This window comes from Anopheles coustani, chromosome X, assembly GCF_943734705.1.
Source record: "Anopheles coustani chromosome X, idAnoCousDA_361_x.2, whole genome shotgun sequence".
NCBI lineage: Eukaryota > Metazoa > Arthropoda > Insecta > Diptera > Culicidae > Anopheles > Anopheles coustani.
This window is the reverse complement of record NC_071290.1, coordinates 1204413-1221683: the sequence shown is the minus strand read 5'-3', so window position 1 is coordinate 1221683 and position 17271 is coordinate 1204413. Positions and strand designations below refer to the sequence as shown.

Sequence of the window (17271 nt, the reverse complement as noted above, 5' to 3'; positions counted from 1 at the left end):
CTGCCTCGCACAAAACACGAGATGAAAACAGATTTGGCCCGGTTTGATAGGGGAGGGGGGGGGGGGGAGAGATGTTACTGCTCGTGTTAGACCCAATCAAAAATGTCGCATTTACACCGGCGGTCCGCCGTTCCCCCCCCCCCCCCCCCAACGAGCGCCAACCACTAACACGTACCAGCCACACTGATGTAATCCGATACTGCTCTTGATAGCGAGAATGAAAGGTTGCAAAGGGAGAAGCAGGGCCATCGGATAACACGCGCCCACGGTTCGCCCACGACAAAAGATGTGTATTTCTGTGTGAATGTGTTTGTGTGCGAATGAAAAAGGGAAAATTGCACACACTTACATAGCGGCCAAATCGGCTTTCGATTGATTGTATCCTACTTTCTTGTTGCGATTTCCCTTCCTTCGCCTGCTGCGACAACCAGAAACCACTTCACCCTTTTATTTCCCTACGAACGGGGGGACTTAAAACCCCACTGTAACACACACACACACACACACACACACACACACACAGACCCTTTCGTTATTGCGACAAAGCAATGCCGAGGAGAACAGATCGAGTCCTTTCGAAGAGTTTCCCGTTTTGGAATGCTTTTGAAAATTCAAAGAAAAAGATATTTCACCTCTCGCACCCCCCCCCCCCCTCCCTCCTCCTCCTCCTTGCGTTCTACCGATGGAAAAATGTCGAGGGATGCGTGTCGCCAGGACTCGCACTCCAATCGCACACGGGTTTTCGTTTGGTTCGGTTCACCCGGCTATATTTTATATTTTTCATGTATATGCATGTTACCAAGGGCTTACCGATTTTCCCTTCTTGTTTTTCCCCACCTTTGTGTTGTTGTTCTTTTGTGCCTTGGTTCCTTTTTATGCTGCTTCCTTCCCTTTTGTTGTATCGATCGAGGACTCGCTATTGATAGTCTCTAGATCAGGGGACAAACTAGAAATAAAACTTGCCATTCTAGCGAGCCGTCCGTTTTGGGGGGGAGGGGGTCCCTTTTATTTTCCAATCTGTTTTCCTTCACTGTCGGAACGGCGCGCGCGATTGTAATGCGAGCCCGAAACTTCGTTACTGACGCTGCTCGGGATGAGGGATCGGATCGGATCGAAGGAGAAAATACTGCTGGGAAAAAAAAGCCCAGCCAACCACGCGCGCGCGGAAAGCCCCGAACACCGGATTCAATTAATGAAGGGTTTTGCTTACACCCCCAACCAACCTTTCCCCCCCCCCCACCCTCCCCGAACGACTCGCAAAACATAATCCGTTCCGGTGAAAAGCCCCCCGTGGCCCCACGCAGATATAGCGCCGCACAGCAACATGGGAGCGAGGGAGGGAGGGGGCCCTGGGGGGGGGGGGGGGGAACCCGAACCCCGGGAAAACAAGCTAACGGTGTTTTTTTGTTTGAACCGTGTGAGGGATTTTTTTTGGAACAAACGTGCCGTTGTTTATTTTTCCGCACCACCGTGCCGTAAACACTACTGCGGCGATATTGGCGATGGTCACGACCACCTCCGCCCCCCCTCCCCTCCCCTCCCCCCCTGACCTCTTACGGTCAATTTCTTCCGTGCCGTCGTCCAGGTCGTTAAATGGATCGTTAAAAGTGTGCCGTTTTGACCCGACTGCTAATCTACTCACTCGTTCGACAGCAGGATGGTTAAAGGGGGGACGAGGGCGGGGGGGGGGGGGGTTGATTGGAACCCTCCCCAACCCTTGCAAGGAGTCTCACGCACTTGCGAGGTGTCTGGTCAGCCCAGTGAAGAAGAAAAGACTTCAATAGAAATCACAAAATGGCTACTGCTTCTTGGATTTTGAAGGATAGCCTTGGAGGCAATAGCCAAACAATCATGATAGCCAACATCTCTCCGTCCTCGCTGACGCTATGACGACACATACAATACGCTGAAGTACGCATCACGCGCAAAGAAAATCCGCACCACCGCGACGACAACATCGTGCCCTCTAACGTATCGAATGAGTTCCCGGTGAAGAGGGTCAACGAGCAGGCGGAAGAATTTGAGAGGTTGTGGGCAAAGCTGACCGACTTTAACGGGAGATCGAAGGAGTTGCTGGGGAAGACGGTCAACGTGCAGGCGGAAGAAATCGACCGGTTAGAGGCAAAGCTGGCCGAGTTGGAGGATCGCAAACTCAATACGCTCACCAATGCTACCCCGGCTGCTGCGTTGAATGAAACGCTCCTAAATACGTGGACTATGCTATGCTAGCTTACTCCAGACTGTGCACCACAACTATGTGCTAAAGAGTAAGGACAAATTGCTTAACATGCGCGTCAAGCTGAACGAGCAGGCTGAGCAGATCGCTCGAATCGTAACACTGGATGGCACTCAGTCGAGTGAGGACATAACGAAAATTGAAGCATCAATCGATCGTTGTGGAACGCAGTTGGCCAGCCAGGAAGTCGATCAGAACGGCTGGTTGGAGCGTCTTCAACAAACACAACGGAAACGGAACTCTCTTCGGCATGAGGTGCTACAGACGGAACTCAGCAGTGTATTAAAAACCTACATGGCTGGCAAGGATGCTGAAATCGCAGCCGCAAAGGCAACGTTATGGAAAGATCACGTTCTGCAGGTAGCGTTCACGTACAGCCAGGAGAATCGTCTGTGGCACAATATTATGCAGCTGAGTGGGGATCGTACAAAATAACTACTTGCTTCTTCGGCACTCGGATCGACTGGACAATATTGTGTTGGATAAGCCTAAGCGCTTGGTCAAGTTGAACCAGAGGCAGCGAGGGGTAACCTTCTTCGACGACGAGTTTCAGCAAAACGTGCGAAGTAAAACCAATATTACCGACCACAGCATCGATGACATTGCCAACCGTCGGACATTACAGATGATGCTGTAGATTTCCCGCCAGTTGTCGCCGGTGCTAAAAGGACGAAGATCCATGGAGAAAGCGAATCAGAAACTGACAAAAACGACTGACATGGCAGCATCGCCAAAACAGCAGTGACCACTCAACGATTGAAGACTCTGCGGTTGGTTGTAACGCATATGATGCCAGCTCCTACTCCACCAGTGGCTTCATCCAGTCCAAAACTCGGTGGGACTACTCACACCGGGAAGGGCGACCAAAAATCAGATACATCCACTGAACAGATTGTCCGACGCCAATCTGTTCATCTGACGTATCTGATACACCGTCACCATAGGAAACTCAACTTGCGGCTTGCCCAAACAAAGGAATATAGTCTTTTGAAGATCTCAAGTACGCATTTTTTATTTGTAATGCACCGCTTAGATTAAAATTTAAACGGAATATAAATGTGCATAGACAAAATTTCTTGCTCTAGCAAGAAATGTTGGCATTGCATATTTATATTACGTAAGTTTAGTTTCCTCTGGTGACGGTGTATCAGATACATCAGATGAACAGATTGGCGTCGGACAATCTGTTCAGTGGATGTATCTGATTTTTCGTCGCCCTTCTCGGTGGGAGAAGTCCCACCGAGTTTTGGATTGGATGAAGCCATTGGTGGAGTAGGAGCTGGCATCATATTCATTACAACCAACCGCGGAGTCTTCAGCCGCGGAGTGGATACTGTTGTGTTGGCGATGCTGCCATGTCGCGTCGTTTCTGTCAGTTTTTGATTCGCTTTCTACATGGATCTTCGTCCTTTTAGCACCGGAGACAACTGGCGGGAAATCTACGGCATCATCTGCAATGTCCGACGGTTGGCAATGTCGTCGATACTGTGGTCGGTAATATTGGTTTTACTTCGCACGTTTTGCTGGAACTCGTCGTCGAAGAAGGTTACCTCTCGCTGCCTCTGGTTCAACTTGACCAAGCGCTTAGGCTTATCCAACACAACATTGTCCAGTCGATCCGAGTGCCGAAGAAGCAAGTAGTTATTTTGTACGATCCCCACTCAGCTGCATAATATTGTGCCACAGACGATTCTCCTGGCTGTACGTGAACGCTATCTGCAGAACGTGATCTTTCCATAACGTTGCCGTTGCGGCTGCGATTTCAGCATCCTTGCCAGCCATGTAGGTTTTTAACACACTGCTGAGTTCCTTCTGTAGCACCTCATGCCGAAGAGAGTTCCGTTTCCGTTGTGCTTATTGAAGACGCTCCAACCAGCGGTTCTGATCGACTTCCTGGTTGGTCAACTGCGTTCCACAACGATCGATTGATGCTTCAATTTTTGCTAAGTCCTCACTTGACTGAGTGCCATCCAGTGTTACGATTCGAGCCATCTGCTCAGCCTGCTCGTTCAGCTTGACGCGCATGTTAAGCAATTTGTCCTTACTCTTTAGCGCATAGTTGTGGTGCACAGTCTGGAGTAAGCTAGCATAGCATAGTCCACGTATTTAGGAGCGTTTCATTCAACGCAGCAGACGGCGTAGCATTGGTGAGAGTATTGGGTTTGCGATCTTCCAACTCGGCCAGCTTTGCCTGTAACCGGTCGATTTCTTCCGCCTGCTCGTTGACCGTCTTCACCGGCAACTCCTTCGAGCTCCCGTTAAACTCGGTTAGCTTTGCCCACAACCTCTCAAATTCTTCCGCCTGCTCGTTGACCCTCTTCACCGGGAACTCATTCGATACGTTAGAGGGCAAGATGTTGTCGTTGCGGTGGTGCGGATTTTTTTGCGCGTGATGCGTACCTCAGCGTATTGTACGTGTCGTCATAGGTCAGCGAGGACGGAGAGATGTTGGCGATCATGATAGTTTGGCTATTGCCTCCAAGGCTATCCTTCAAATTGGGCGTCAAGCTGGAATCACGGTACGGAATGTGTCCATCTGCCAACTTATTTATGCAGCTGACCAGAGCCAGCAACGACTTATTGATGTTTGCCATTCCCAACCGACTGCACGTTTGTGGCAGTATTGTCCAATACATCATCGAGCTTCATTGTGATATTCTTATTAACACGCTTGAAGTCGTCGTGGTAAGTTGTTTTCTTCACGCCGGGAAAGACGAATTAACACTCGTCTGGATCTTTGTCTGGATCAAACATTAACGTTGTTTTATCAAGAAGCTTAGCGATACTTCTCGGGTTATTTTGCTTTACCTGCTCGTTGCACGGCCGCCATTTTGTTACTTCTATTGAGTTCTTTTCTTCTTCACTTTACACTTTCCTTGTTTACCCCTGGGGCTGTTGGAGGGGTCCTAAGGCTGACCAGACACTTCGCAAGAGTGCGTGAGCCTCCTTGCAAGGGTTGGGGAAATCAATAGGAAAGCCCCTGCCCCAGCCCCTCACCTCCCCCTACCCCCCCGGGAAGTGTGGAAGAAATCTGCGACGCTCTCACAGTTGAACCCAAGATGTTACACGGGTTTCGTAGCTCAACCTTTCCCATTATCTTGTCATCTCCTTGCAGGCATTAAACCCATGCTTCGGAGGGGAGGGTGGGGGGGTTACCACGGGGGAGGGAGCGTGCATAAACGTCCGCGGCGGGGGGGGGGGGGGGGGGGGAAACCATTCCGTTTTATGATGACTGTCTTGACGATAATGATGATTATGATTGGAAAAGACCATCCGGAAACAGTTGTGCGTTTGCTTTTGCCTGGAGCTGGTTTGATGGCTGCAACCCATTGATATCCCCCCCCCCCCTCCCCCCCCCCCTTCTCACCATCCTGCTGTCGAACGAGTGAGTAGATTAGCAGCCGGGTCAAAACGGCACACTTTTAACGATGCATTTTACGACCTGCACGACGGCACGGAAGAAATTGACCGTAAGAGGTTGCCCTCCTCCCTTCCCCCTCCCTTCCCCCGTTGCTGTGCGCCTCTATATCTGCGTGCCCCGGGGGGCTTTTCCACCGGAACGGATTATGTTTTGCGAGTCGTTCCTCCCCTCCATTAATTGAATCCGGTGTTCGAGGCTCAGCAGTATTTTCTCCTTCGATCTGGGGGGGGAGGGGGGGTGTCGTGACCATCGCCAATATCGCCGCAGTAGTGTTTACGGCACGGTGGTGCGGAAAAATAAACAACGGCACGTTTGTTCCAAAAAATCCGGGGACCCGACCCCATCCCTGGGGACCCCTCCCCTTCCCCGGGTACCCCTCCCCTTCCCCGGGGACCCCACCCCTTCCCCGGGGACCTCACCCCTTCCCCGGGGACCCCACCCCTTCCCCGGGGACCCCACCCCTTCCCCGGGGACCCCACCCCTTCCCCGGGGACCCCACCCCTTCCCCGGGGACCCCACCCCTTCCCCGGGGACCCACCCCTTCCTCGGAGACCCCACCCCTTCCCCGGGGACCCCACCCCTTCCCCGGGGACCCCACCCCTTCCCCGGGGACCCCACCCCTTCCCCGGGGACCCCACCCCTTCCCCGGGGACCCCACCCCTTCCCCGGGGACCCCACCCCTTCCCCGGGGGCCCTCCCTCCCCACGCCACGGAACAACTCGCAAAACATAATCCGTTCCGGTGAAAAGACCCTCGGGGCACGCAGATATAGAGGCGCACAGCAACACGGTGGGAGGGGAGGGGAGGGGGGGGGGGGGCTAGGAGGGATCCATTCCGATCCCTCATCCCGACGAGCAGCGCAGTCACGAAGTTTCGGGCTCGCATTACAATCGGCACGCGTCGTTCCAAGAGTGAGAGCTAGTGATGGGTATGACTCCTCCAATATCTCCTCCGAACTCGGAGCCGACTCCGGCTGCCGACTAACGGCTCCGGACGGTTCCGGGCGGTGGGTGCGGTTCCAAGAACCCATCACTGGTGAGAGCACAGCACGACAGCAGCGAACGTAAATATTCATGTTTTGCGAAGATATCAGTGCCATGCGCGGGCTGCGCGTGAAGCGATGTAACCACGTTACGATTCGGGCATGGCCTTTCGCAATTTTCCACTTTCCCTGCACGGGATGGTTTGTATCGACCGAGCGAAAGAGATTAGGGACTCGTACCCCGGAAATGGTCAGCTTGCGAAGGAAATTGGCAGCAATTAGCGTTTGGTTCAGTTAAAAATTTCCCCACTGCCCAGCCAGGGGCGGAGGAAACACTCCTTTTTCCGTGCATCGTGGCGAGCAATTCTAAGCGCACTTTGGCAGCGCAAATAAAACCCGGGCTACGCCAATTTTCCACCGAAAATCTCTCGCTCCGGAAGCCAAGGGATGGACGGGAAGGGGGTACGGATGGGCCCAAACCCCAAGCCCGATGTCGACACCGATAGCGATCCCCGTAACCCGGGCCGAAAAGGCTGGAAAATTTTCCACTTTTCACCTCTCATGGACGCACCATTTTCCCAAGGCAAAACGTGGGGGACTCTTCCCTCGCCCTCTTTTCGGGGCGATGACTTTCGACCGCCACGGGAATCCGATTTGACCCCGGAAACACCAGTGCACCACCGCAGACCTCACCAAACCCCCCTTTCCCAACGTCCGTCCGCTCCGTTGTAGTGACAACTCGTGGCGTAAAATTCTGGCCTCGTGCCATCGCGGCGTCTAAAGGGTGTCCCCTGCGGTGGCGCTGGCTCAATTCTAAACACACACACACACATGAACACGCATCACCGGGCAAACCAACCACTGGGCTGGGAAAACCGATGCCCTTTTTGGGGGGGAAAAGGACGAGCGAGGACAGCCCAGTTTTGGAAGCGTGCCAAAAGTATTTGATTTTCTTTTCGTGTGTTTCTCTCGCTTTTGACTTTTGTTCCCATGCGATAGGCTAAACGCACAGCAAAAGCAAACACACACACACAACTGGTCGGGAAAACGGTTGCGGTCACATGCTCGCTGCTTTCGCGCCTGCCGAAACGGAGCCTTGTTTTCGAGCAAACTTTAAACTTTTCAAAACATACCGTACACTACACACGTTTGCAAACACGGTGCATGTGTGTGTGCGCCCGGCCCGGGGACTTCGAACAAAACCGCAGACAAAGCATACGCAAAATGATAAACGTAAACATACGCTCCCGAGGGGGGGTGGGTTTTTTGTGCAAACGCCGAAATGAAATTTAGATGGTTTCAACATCAAACAACGGCAAACGACCCGGGGGGGTGCGGGGTGTGCATGTATTCATTTCACACAACGACGAACAGTACCTTCCGATTGACGAGGTTCGGCAGGCGATAACCGCCATTTTACAGTGCACGAACTGCAAGAAGTGCAAATGCAAATTTCGCAAACCAAATAACTGGATGACAGACTTCCACAATCCCGGAAAAGCTCGCCATAAAATCTCTGTCCGAGCTGCTGTTTGGATCGCGTTTGGTGTCATATCATTGTGTTTACTTCCCGTTGCATGTTTGCTGCACACACACACACACACACACACACACGCTTGTTGTGAAGTGTGTTGAGCAAAGGAAGTATCATGTACCAGTGTTACAATGTTTGTACCAAAAAATACTCACAACTATGAACGCACTAGAGTTGGTAGATTAACTAAACCCCCTGGTAGTTCCTTCCTTGACTGATTATATTCCTCTGGTTTCTGTAGTTTACTTTGCACTTCACTGTTTTTACTGGTATACTGTGTATTTTCACAACAATTCGGTCTGGACTGTTGATAAATGCTCGATTCGCTTATGTTGCGCTTATTTCCGATTGACTTTTCCGAATCGAAAGAATGACAGAATCTATAGAACTTTAATTTAGTAAACAAATGTAAGGGAAAACCACTCCGGTTTTCTCATAAAGAACGTTTGATTTGGTTCGTACGTACTGTTATTTTCATTTGTATTTAATTGACATTGTCGTTACGTTGGCCCCGGTTGACTGCCAATTATATTTCCCTTAAAGTACACCAACTGATGGTACTTTTGTGTGCTGCCCAATCGACTGCCCGACTTCATTAGGTGAGAACTCGCACCCAATGACTGTGTCGCATCGTTAGGAGACACGCTTCAACGACGCAGAGCTTGCAGCTCGAAAACGCACGGAACCGGAAATATTGGTACGAAGTCACGCGACGAAGCGGTAACGGGGATGGAGATGGGGGAAAATGGATTGAAGACACCCCAGTGTAGCTGTGTTCCGGCCGTTGGAAAAAGGGAGCTTGCGCCCGTCGCGGCAAAGCACCCTGGACGAGTTTTACAAAACTGCATCATTTACCGGTGCTTTCACGTTCGTGCGCTGCTGCATTCCGCCGGCCAGGGATCTTTCTCAACGGAACCGGGGGACGGTGGGGGAAGTGGAACGACAAAACCCAATCCAATCGTATCGGTTCTTCCTCCTCCTTTTCTCCAGCATCGCCCATAATCCTTTATATACTCGAGATCGAAAGCGAACGAATGGAAAGAATGTAAGGGAAAAAAAGAACCATCTTCCTTAATCCACTGATAACAGATAGAGGGAGAAAAAAAAGGAGCAAATGAGAGAGAGAGAGAGAGAGAGAGAAAAAGGAGCAAGAAAGAACACGCTACACGGGGCGACCGGAAGCGGAAGCGATTCATTCCGATTATCGCCGGGCGTACCTTCGCCATCCATCGCCGTTTTTCCTTCCTCCCGTTGTTCCCGATCTTCCCCGGGTTGGTCGAGTTTCCTTTCGATCAGCGCCTAGCTCCCTTTGCCGAACACTTTTCATCCCACCCCCTCCGGCACGACTTCCGGTTTGCTTCATTCTCGAGTGCGGCGAGTGTTCCTCCTTCGGAGGAAACGCTTTCTTTTCTATTTTCTTCACAAATCGATCACACGGCGAAGTCAAAGGAATTTTCCACGGGAGAAGGGACAAAAAGGAGGAGTGGGGGGGGGGGGGGGGGAGGGGGGGTGAAGCATCGTTGTGAGAGAGCAAAAAAAAACCCCCAACAAGAACGGTTTATTATTATCGGTGTTTCGTGGCCTAAACCGCGTACAAATGAACTCGTCTTGCGGGCCCGGGCGGATGACAATCAAAGTGTTTTATTCCGAATTTGTTCCATAAACCAACCTATTCGAACGCAATAAAGGAGCGTAGGAAAGGACAAAACCCCGGTGGGGGAGGGGGGGGGGAGGGGGGGGGGGGAGAAACAAACAGAGGCCCGAACCCGAACCAAGCACGAATGCCGACCGGCATATAAACCGTCGACATTTTTACGCAACACGCAAAAAGGATGCTTCCGGAATGGGGGGGAGGAGGGAGCAGTGGTGATGATGGGCGCGACGAAACTGGACCCGGAAAATTGATCTGCCCACCCGCTCGTGCCCGTGGTCGTGCTGTGGAAATGGGATGGAACGAGGTGCAAAGGCGAACACGGAGAATACTCATATCTCAGGAAATAGAATTAAACCATCCCGTAAAAACAGCGCGACAACGCCCCGGATTTTTTTGTTTTCCGGGGGGCCCGGTCAGGGGAAGGGAGAGACCGTGAAAGGAAGGAATCTGCACGGCCTCCGGGGCTGCCGGTGGACAAAACGGTGGAACAATTCCCGGTCACTGGCAAATATCCATCATCGCTGAACCCGAAGAAAGAGCAACGCATTAAACGACCATTACGGTTGATGTATAACATCGTTTGTGGCGATCGTTTGCGCTCCACCGAGCTGTTCGGTTGTATGCAGGACACGGACTGCAGGAGGACAACAACAAACGAGAGAAAAAAAAACACACACACACACACACATACTCACGCAACAACAGCAAAACCAGACAGTAGGGGGAAATGAATTCGTCGCTAGAAAAAGGAGCAAACAAAATCGCTGTCGCGAATGCACAGTGGACACACTTGAGGACGTTTCGCTGTCAAGTAAGCACATGCTGTAAACTTTGTTTACAAACGTGATCGCGATTAAACGTTGCTTATGAGATAGATAACAAATGACAGGCGACAGAGATTGTGATTAGAGTGATTAGTAATGGTTCAGAGTTAGATTGATAGGATCGCGAATAAGTTAACAGAAGGAGGGAAAAGTGACAAAAAGGGGTCACGGTACGGTTTACAGCTAAAATAAAATTACAAGAAATTGTAGTTAAAGTCAGCTTTTCCAACACATGTTGTTTTTGTTCACTAAAACTAACAAATTGTATTATTGAAGCTGAACAAAAACATCAGTTGTTGATAGTTAAATGAATTCCGATGTTGATAGTTAAAGCCCAAAGATGTCAACAGATCTTTTTCCTTGTCGGTAATAGAATAATTGACAAATAAATGTAGACTTTGCACTTTGAGAAGCGGATTCTAATTGTGCAGATTCTATTTGAGTATCATGCTTTTTGGTATCATGTGAAACGACCAGCAGAAAGTTCGCCACCCGAACCACTGTGCGAGAGAGGGAAGGGATTAAAACAAGTCCCGATCCGGAAAACGCTCGTCCAGGTCCGAGTCCGGGTGAAGATACTCACACTCGTGTGCATTTGTTTTTTTCTTGCCCTTTTTCGATTTAGGCCTGATGCAGGACATTCCTTTACCGCTTTGCGCCAAGGCCAAGTCCCGCGGCCTGTTATAAAAGGACGGACGGGAGGAGGAGGAGGAGGAGGAGGCGCTCACACATTTTCGCACATGATACGCAAAACGTGACAATCTGCGTGACACGCACTGCGTCGCCGGGGACGCACGGCGTTTGTGAGCAGTGTATTAAAATCCGTCTATTCGGTTGTTTATCTTCGGGGTGTATGTTGCGCCTTGTTTTGCGCCCCTCCAAGCAGCTTCCGGTGTGCGAATCGCGCGTCAAATCACAGGCATTTATTTTTCAGTTTGCAGCACCCGGGGTTCGCCGTTTCGACCGGCGGGTTACTGCTCATTGATTTATACATTTGTTTGATAGTTTATTTATTTATGTATCGAGTTACTCATTTATTTGGCTTTTGACTTTGTACCCCTGCCCTGTTACGCTCGTTTTTTGGTGCCGATTTTCAATTTTTGATGCAAAGAAGCGGCAAACAACAACTGCTGTTTTCTTGTTTTTTTTTTCAAACACGCTCGTTCCTTTTATTCCCGCGTTGAATCCATTTGTTTTTTACTCGTACTTTATCTCCCCATCCGAAACATCCATGTATCGGGAAGCAGGGAATGATAAAAGTGACATTTCACTGCCGTGGAACAGCGTTCTCGGCTGCTCGAATGTCGACAGATTTGTCATCAAGAATTTTACGCGCATCAGAACGTCGAAGTCAGGGGGAGGGGAAAGACCGGTTACACCACCAAGCGGACCGGAAACCGATATCAAAAAGGCATAAAGAATGAATGATGTACTCTCTCTTTCTCTTCCCACCTCCCCCCCCGGGGATATTGCTCCCACCCTTCCGAAAAGTATGATGAGCCAACTGATTGGGATTAATGTTTTTATCGCTCGCGCGTTCACTTTCTTTTCCCTCTCTCACTCTCTTTCTCTCTTTCTCTCTCTGGCCCTTGCGAAGAAACCGCGAGCAAGGGAAATTGCTGACCTTTACGAGACTATTTCGCGGCCGGCTTTATGTCAGCGCGGGCAGTGTTCGAAGTGTTTCACCATCAACCATAACCAGTGTCGACAAGTGGAATGTGGGGATTCGAGAGGGGGTTGCACGAGAAGTAGGGTATGGTAAAGAAAGAAACGTAAAACATGTGCAATGCAAAAAAGTGTAATAAGAACGCAAAAAAAACAAAAAGAGAATATAAGAAGCACTTAATCAGGCCAGCGTCGAAGAAAAGTCGAAGTCGACAACATTCAACAACAAAAACAAAAAAACAGCAAAACATAAAAAAGGCATTTTTTAAGAGGGGCCCCTCTCTGCTGAAGGGCATCGAAAGAATTGACTGTATGGTAATAAATAATGGTGAATCATGCCAAACATCTCGGAAAGACAAACCCGGGGTAGGAAAAAAAAAACACGAAGATAATAAAACTGGCTACGAAGTGATAGCGGAAAACGGAGGAGTAAAAGAAGAGAAAAGTAGGGAAAAACGTTCCGTTGCACAGGGAAGAGAGCAAAAACAAAAAAAAAAGGGACGAAAACATGATTAAGATAACGACAGCGGGGCGTATAAACAATAAAATATCATTGATTGAATTTCTGTCTTATTATTCGGTTCGATTGCACGATACGAATTCGAATGCGAGAGGCGCACTTCAGCAGCAGCCGAAGCAAGCCGAGAGTGAAATAGCGCCGAAAGCAAAAATAAATGTTAATCGCTATCCTTTCTAGGGCCGTGGAGAAGGTAAGGGGGGGGAGAGAGGAAGAAACGGGATGGGTTTCCACACCCAAAATGAATGTCATTTTCTGTCAACTTCCTCCACAGCAGCCGAGAGATGCATGTCGTCTTGGGACGCTTTTCCATTTTTTTTTTCCTTCATTTCAGCAAAAGAGGCGCTTTATGCTTATCTTTTCCGCTTTTCCGCGATACATCTTCGCCATTTTCCTGCCCCGGGAAAAAAAAATAACTGCTGCTCGGTGCTGTATTTCGGTGTTTCGGTTTAGTGTCCTGGTGCCCTTTCACTGCCTTTCCCCTCGCTAAACCCCCTACACCCCTTTTCCCCCCGCCACTGTGGACGGGTTTTTGGAGTTTCGGTCGAAAGGAAAAGATATACACGGGAATAGGGAAAAAACGAGCAAGACAAAAAAAAACATAAACACACTTTAGCTTAAAGCATGCCGATGGCTTGATGCTTTTGAATATTCATCAAGTTCAATTCGTTCCAGCAAGCCGCACACAAACACACGAACCGTCTCCAACGGTTCAATACGAAGCCGCTCTCTGGTGGCGTGGGAAAAAGACAACCCCCCCCCCCCCCCTCTTTTCAGGCCTTTCTTCTTTTTTTTGTCCTGCCCCTCGAAGGACGAAACTCCAGCCTTTGTCAGCATTTATCATCATGTTGCCACTTCGATTTAAAGTCTCCTGCGTTTGTTCTCTGCGCTCTAAAATAATGAAGGACGCCAAACGTGTCGTAAAGTATTGAAATGGAGGCTCGGCAATTGAAACCCGGAAGCTCCGGAACTCTCCGGCTTCGCGAAGATGGAAACCAGGGAGTTGCTTAAGGTCAAGAACTCAACATCCGAACACGGAACGGGAACATCAGCAGAGGGCACTCATTTTCTTGCCTACGTTCCATGTAAATACGAATGCGCCACCCACTTGACAATATGAATGTTGATTAACCTTCATATGGTGGAATGTTTCGGGAAAGGTTTTTGGCAGTCGGAAAAGGGCCAATCTTTAGGATTAGGTGTCAAACGACCCCGGGCATTGGCCTATTGGCGCTAAGTAGGGTTGAACCCTTTTTTTTCTGTCTCTCTCTCTCCCTCCGGTGCAGGCAAGCGATCGATAGAACCTAAACCGACGCCCAGCAGTACACATACACTAACACACACATACTAGGCACGAGGGAGGGGGTACAAAACCTTGTTTGCAAACGGTAAAAAGGGTCCAAAGTTGCCCTGCAGCGCCCTGGAGACTTTGACAGCTTGACGTTTAACTTCTCCGTAGACAAATCGTTCTCGTCAGCGCCATTTTCGGGAGTCCCCTCCTTCCCTTCTCCACTCCCTTTGCTTTGTAAATTTTACACACCGGCTCGAGGTCCGGGATGATTTAATGAAGCAGATTTTTTGCTACGTTGTGTTGTGTATTAACAAGTTAATAGTTGTCGGAACTGTGACAGGACAGGCCGAACCCTCCCCGCCGTCGTTAAGTAATGGGGTTGGAACGAGTTGGAGTCCAGAGATGAACTTGCACGAACGGGAACCCTGGAGGTGACCGCACACCTACATTTCGCCTCAACTTTTCCTCCAGAAAACGCAACCAACTTTTGCTTGCTCTAACCTTTGCGTTTAATCAGATGACACCTGTTTGTTTTGATTGCGTATACGCCCGGGTCGAGCCGTCAATCGTGTCTATCGCGCACTCCGACATTCCCGAAAAAAACTTTTGTAACCACATCTCATTTATTTCCATCACTAATGGTCGGCGGGGTTTCCATCCAACAGAGACACCGGGTTGTGAAATTGCAACTACTTCCTTTAGAAAACCAAAAGAGCGGAATGGTTTGAATGGTAGTACTCCGACGAGGCGTACCTACCAAGCACCAAGTATGAGTATTTAAATTATTTAAAACAGGTCGCAACAGGCAAGCTGTTACTCCTAGTTGGAAAGTTTATTTGACGTGAAAAAAAACTAGTTGCCACCACGAAGAAAGCCAGAGACGGCAAAGAGCGCTTGGAAAATGTAAATAAATTTCACGTGTAAAGTGTCAGTCCCTGTCTCCGCACAACGCCCAACAACGAGGGAGATGAAAAACTAACTCGAAACTGAACCACCCGAAATTGGCGTAGGGAAAATTAATTTCTATCGACGATCGAACGCGATATAAGCATGTCGCCTTGGGGTCGTTTTGCCGCCCCTCTCCCTCCTCCCTCGAAACAAAACGGTTTCGTTGTCAGTTCATTGAAAGCCCTTGACTTTACACCAACCCCTCCCGCACGCAAACTCCGTGCCCGTGGACACTTTTTCTGGTGAAAATGGCGCGGACCCGTAGCCGGGCAGAATATTAAATTTATCCTCGTTAGCTTTAATCCTATTCGGTTTGGCGGGTATCTCATCCCATCCTACCGCTATCCATCCCATCTGTTCCTCCCCCGTCCCTTTACCGCCCCCGATATCTCTTATCGAGTACATCGAGGAAGGGAAAAAAAACATCGGGAAATGATGAAAAAGTGACAAGATAAATCAGTATTCCATTCAGTTTTGCTTAAACGCCGACAGAAGAGGGCCTCACCAAACGCGGCGTGTCCGGGGGATGCGATGACGTTTCTCGGCTCTTTTTTATCCGTTCGCTTGGATTATACCCTCCATCGAAACCCCCTCTTTCCCACCCCCACCACAACGTCACGTGGTGGCAACAAGCATTCCAAGCTTCCCGGCCGTCCTACGCGAAAAACCAACGGCTCATTTAATCGGTGGCCTTAGGCTACACGTCGCACGGGTCGCACGTACGCCGGAGCACACATATTTCAATTAATTATCACCTTTACCTTTCACCGACACGAGCGCGTCCGACCGGCGTTGGCGACCCTTTCTACTTACGGGACAGACTCTGGAAGTCCCTCCCGCTCTCTCTCTCTCTCTCTCTCGCCGGATAATCTTTGCCGGGTGTCAACGGTTCACGGGCGTGCGGGTAAATAAATACCCATCGGTTTGTGGTATTTTTACTTGTTTAATGTGTGTTCCCCCCAACGGAAAAAAAACGTAATGGACCGCCCGCGCTGGCAACGCTCGCACTTGATGACATTTTTACACTTGACTTTAAAGAGTTAGAAGACAGTTTTATATCGGGGTTTTCCAATGGTATACCCGACTACAAATCGGTCTTCTGAGAGTCCTGATTCTTTTACGGGTTCGCCTCGGTCTACGGAGTTTAACGAATCGTTCATAGCTAGTTTAGAGTAGCGTGGTTTGGTCCTCAGTTATACGATTCTATATACACTAAGCACAGAATGTATATTTATAAACCTACATAGCACGGAAGACAAGGAGATAAAACGAGACAAAACAATGAAGACAAAATGGATTCGAATCCCAAATATAATAATAAAATATAAGGATATAATATAAGGATATAATATACAATATACGAACATATAAATAATATATATAAAGAGCATATAATTACGAACGTAACTATATATATAAAGTACGAACAAACTTAATATACGAACTATATATGGATACACATACAATTTGGCATTCGAATCTCTGTTTGAGATTCGAATCCCAAATTGGGAGTCGACTCTCTATGGCGACAAGCAACTCTTTTACTCACTCTTGGGATTCGAATCCTTATTTGGGATTCGAATCTCTGCTTGGGATTCGACTCTCTATGGCGACTAGCAAAGTTTTTCAAATCTCCTCGAAGATTAATAAATCGTTTTACACGTTTTAAATCACAAAAGAGTGACGAATCACCGTGATGATTGTTCACTCTGATTCAAATATTTAAAAAGTGTAGTTATACTCATCACTACTAGGCACAATTCCGGCCTAAGAAGTAACTTTTTTACTGTAAATAATGTGCAACTAGCGTGAAACTACGTTGCTAATTAATTTTGACACATGAAAACACCAGAGTTGCACCACAACTGCCTGCTTTTCTCGATCCTCGTAAGGATCAAGTTTTACAGGACGTTAAAAGTTACTCACACATACACAAATACATACACAGAGCAGGCTGAAGAGAGGGACGTCGCCGGAAATAATAGCGGGAACGTTTTCCGCTCAAAACCGGGCACGCTCCCGACGCACGTGACGTGACCTCACCGGTGCGGTGCGGTTCATCACGATCCGAGGCTTTCCACCGGGAAAAAGGCCGACGGGACAAGGTGGAAAACTCTCGCTTTATTTTTTTAAATCGACTCAAACTTAAAACACCTGACACACAACGTGGTGTAAGACAAATCACACACACACACACAC

The 17271-nt window shown here is 49.1% G+C and overlaps 1 protein-coding gene and 1 pseudogene across 2 annotated transcripts in view; both read right to left on the bottom strand.

Moving 5' to 3' along the window:
• The window catches only part of LOC131269783 (uncharacterized), a 96969-nt gene that overhangs the window by 15499 nt on the left and 64199 nt on the right, over positions 1 to 17271 (bottom strand). The gene's annotated exons all lie outside the window — the stretch shown is intronic.
• Positions 2856 to 4830, bottom strand: LOC131268781 (kinesin-like protein KIF18A; annotated as a pseudogene).